This window comes from Mastomys coucha, unplaced genomic scaffold, assembly GCF_008632895.1.
Source record: "Mastomys coucha isolate ucsf_1 unplaced genomic scaffold, UCSF_Mcou_1 pScaffold5, whole genome shotgun sequence".
In the NCBI taxonomy this organism is placed as follows: Eukaryota; Metazoa; Chordata; class Mammalia; order Rodentia; family Muridae; genus Mastomys; species Mastomys coucha.
In genome coordinates this window covers 54,793,974-54,798,569 of record NW_022196911.1, presented here as the reverse complement: position 1 = coordinate 54,798,569, position 4,596 = coordinate 54,793,974, and positions in this window count along the sequence as shown.

The following is a 4,596-nucleotide window of genomic DNA, read 5'->3' as shown; positions in this document are numbered from 1 at the left end:
AGCACTTGGGAGACAGAGACAGGCAGATGTCTGAGCCAGCCTGATCTACAGAGCAAGTTACAGGACAGTCAGAGATACAAAGATAAACTCTACCTCAAATAAAAAAAAAATATGTAGCATCTTTTCATGATAAAAGTCCCAGAGAGACAAGAATACAAGGGACCTTTTTTTTTTTTCAACATAGTAAAGGCAATTTACAGCAAGCCCACTGCCAACATCAACCTAAATGGAGAGAAACTCAAAGCATTTCCACTCAAATCATGATCAAGACAAGGTTGTCCACCTATATTGAAGGAGACCAAGGTTACACAAATAGGAAAGAAAAAGTCAAATTATCTTTATTTGCAGATTTTAGATTTTTAAAAGACTCTTAAATCTTTACTAGGAAACTCCTACAGCTAATAAACACTTTCAGCAAAGTAGCAGGTTTCACAACACACAAAAATCAGTAGCTTTCCTACATATGAATGATAACATGTGCATGAGTATGTATATGTATATGTGTGTGCATGTATGTATGTGTATGTACATATATTTACATCCGATCAAGTGAAAGAATTGCATACGAAAAGATTTAAGACATTGAAGAAGATACCAGAAGGTGGAAAGATCTCTCATACTCATGGATCAGTAAGATTAATATTGCGGAAATGGTCATCCTACCCAAAGCATTCTACAGAGTCAATGTAAATTCCATCAAAACTCCAACATAATTCTTTATATAACTTGAAAAAAATTCAGCTTCATTTGGAAACACACACAAATCCAAGCTAGACTAAAACAGTACCGACTGATTAAAAGAACTGCTGGTGCTCTTGTGGTGTCTGCTTCCATCCCACACAACTCAAATACCAGATCAATGCAGATGACAAAAATGTATTGTAAGCCTGGTGGTGGTGATGCACGCCTTTAATCCCAGCACTTGAGAGGCAGAGGCAGGTGAATTTCTGAGTTCAAGGCCAGCCTGATCTACAGATTGAGTTCCAGGACAGCCAGGGATACACAGAGAAACCCTGTCTCAAAAAAAAAAAAAAAAATGTATTGTAAACAAGCCACTACTCATTGATCAGGGCCGTAAATAGACTCGGAAGCCGAACTAAGACTAGGAAAGACCTCAGGGAGCTGAAAAGATTTCATACGGTAAAGGATCGTCATTCCAGCAAAGAAGCAGCATACAAAATTGGAAAATATCTTTACTAATTATACATCTGATAAAGGGTTAGTGTATAGAAAACACACACACACACACACACACACACACACAAACCTGAAAAAAAGCTGAACATCAAAAGACCCTAGTAAAAACTGGTGTACAAAACTAGGTACAAAGTTCTCAAAAGATGAAAGAGAAATGGCTAAGAAACACTTAAAGAAATGTACAATGCCCTTAGCCATCAGGGAAATGCAAATTACAACTATTTTGAGATTTCACCTTATACTTTTCAGAATGCCCAAGATCAATAAAACAAAATGGCAGCACATACAAGAGAGGATGTAGAGAAAGGGAAGCATTTATTTACGGCTGGTGGGAGTGCAAAACTGTACAGTCACTATGGAAATCAGTGTGGCAGTTCCTTGAGAAGCTGGGAATAAATCTACCCGAAGATCCAGCTATACTTGTTTTGGGCATCTACCCAAAGGACACTCCATCTTTCATCTGAGATAATTGCTCACCCACATCCATTGCTGCTCTAGTCACAATAGGCAGGAATTGGAAACGCACATCAATGGAACAGTGTGTCCTTGGCTTTCTTATCTGTAGTCAGCCTTTTTAGGAGCACTATGGAAAGGTGCAGATGACTGAGCCAGCTCCTCCTATTCAAATGAAGCTTAAGAGCAAGCCCCTCTCATAGGGAACCTACACATCCCAGCACCAAAGGCTATGGTTTTACTGATGTTGATGATAAAATCAATGTGAAAAATACCACACTCATAAATATGACAGCTTGGAGAAAAGGCCATGTTTGTTGTGTCATTTTTCTTGTGTGCTCACTACATTGTGTGCGGTCTGTTTAGTGTCTTACCGTGATTAAAATAGGTCTGTGGGTGCCCAGAAGTTGTGGGTAGTTGATAAAGATAGGAAAGCAGCAGAGTAAAGGCATTCCAGAGCAACACCTACAGATAGGGGAAAGTCATCCTGTCGCATTGATACCTAATCTTATTGATAGCATTGTGTGGATACCTTATCTTATTGATATGATTGTGCCACATGGATATCTAAATCTTGTGCAAACACAAGAGTTTGGATACTTACTCCGGCTAGACGTCCTAAATTTGGAAATCTCAAATCTAAATTTCCAAAGTTCTGAGCTTTTTGAGCACCAATGTGACACTCTTCACCATGAGTGGGAAGTCACACTTCTAACGTTATGAAATGGGCCATAGCTGGAAGCACAGATGCACTAAGAATATTGTGTAAAATTACTTTCAACTACGTGTATATGAAATATAAATGAAGTTTATTTTAGTTTAGGGGTTCTTCCCCGAGTTATTTCAGGATAGCTGGAATTCACAGAGCTCTGTCTGCCCCTGCCTCCCTAGTCCTGGAATTTCAGGTGTAAACCATCACATCTGACTTGTATTTTTCCTTGAGTTTTGTTTTGTTTTAGTTTAAGTACTATCAGTACCGCTGCTTGCTTGGAGATAGTAACTTTGAGATGTGCAATATGAAATATAAACAATATTTAGATTCTAGTTAGCCACATTTTTATTGATCAGAAAAATGATATTGCATATGGTTTGTAAAAGAGGACTTCAGTGTCTAATTTTACATATGAAGACACTAATTTCCAATAACACTGACTGGCTTAAGGTCAGATGGCTAGCGCCTGATGGCTGTACAAAGTAGAACCAGTTCTCAGAATATCTTTCTTTTTGCATGCCTGTTTGTTTGTTTGTTTTTCAAGACAGGGTTTTTCTGTGTAGCCCTGGCTGTCCTGTAACTAGTTCTGTACCAGGCTGGTCTCAAACTCACTGAGACCCACCTACCTCTGTCACCTGAGTGCTGGGATTAAAGGTATATTCCACCACCTCCCAGCTCCAGAATAACTTTCTTTATGCTTCCCCTTAAGTTAGATAAAACAGAACCTGAATTTACTGAGATGGAAAATAATGAATAATTCAAACTTTGCTCTTCCAGGTTATATATAACCAAGTTAAGCCCTATTTTTTTTCCAAGAAAAAAACAATATGTTTTTACAAAAAATGATTTGGAGCTCTGCTTTATGTATATTCCTTCAGAGCATAGACAATGTCACACAAAAGATCTAGAGGTGAACTTGAGTATTTTCCTCACAATGAAGCATTTCTTCAAAATGCTTCTGCCTCTAGAATCTGACCCCTCTCTAATGCTTATCAGATCAGAAAAGGGAGTCTGGGTGGTATGAAACTAGAGATGCCAGTTCATTTGAATTAAATTCAAGAGTAAGTATATTTCCCCATACCACCTGTTGCCTTTTTTCAGTTGTGAAATTTGTCTTTGCATGAGGAAAAGATACATAAAAACCTTGATAGACTAACATTGTCTTATTGTTAATGTTATCTTGTTCAAGAGAGAGAGGAACACAAAGGACAGGTCAGACAGTACACTACAGAGAATAAGCCCAGGGGTGTGTTTCTGAACTATAACTATTTAGGACTATTGGCTTTGTTTGCAAAGGGGGAGATAAGAGTAAACCCAAGGGGCTGCTCAGACTGTTACAGAACACAGCCTCAGGCAGTCCTATCTAGGACGTCTAGAAACAAATCCAGCTCTGCATGCCTTTACTTTGTATATTATAGAAAAGTTTGCATGTAAAGTTATTACATGCAAAATGACCAATAAATACTCTTCTTTGTGTATTTCATTATATCTAGATTGCTAATACATAAAATGGCTGTGAAATGCTTTTGACACCTGTCTCTGCCTCTCAAGTGCTGGGATTAAAGGTGCACCACCTCTGCTGGGCCACATTTTCATTTTTAATACATCTAAAAAAGTTTGGACACTGGAGAGATGGCTCAGCAGGTAAGAGTATTGGCTGTTCTTGAAAGGACCAGGATTTATTTCCCAGAACCTATGTGGCAGTTTACAGCCATCCAACAACTCCAGTTTTGATGCATGAACTGTCCTCTTTTAGCCTCCACAGATAGCACACAATATGCATACATATATGCAGGCTAAACACTTAGTCACATAAAATAAAAATAAACTTTTTTTTTTAAATTAAGGAAAACAAGCTTGTTCGTGCCTTTCTAAATAAGACGATATTTTGATCACACACAGAATTATGATCTTACAAACATTGAGTAGTGACTCTCAAGACACAGGAAACCAACATTTAAGGGAATTTGAGGAGACGCCCTTGGTCCTGTGAAGGCTCAATGCCCCAGTGTAGGGGAATGCTAGGGCAGGAAGGCAGGAGTGCATGGGTGGGTGGGTGAACACTGTCATAGAAGCAGGGGGAGGGGAGACAGGATACGGGGGTTACAGGGGTTAGGGGGACCAGGAAAGGGCATAACATTTGAAATGTAAACAAAGAAAATATCCAATAAAAATAAATAAACAAAAGGTAGTATAGGTCCATAAATTATTCTATTATTTCAAGAATGGTCACT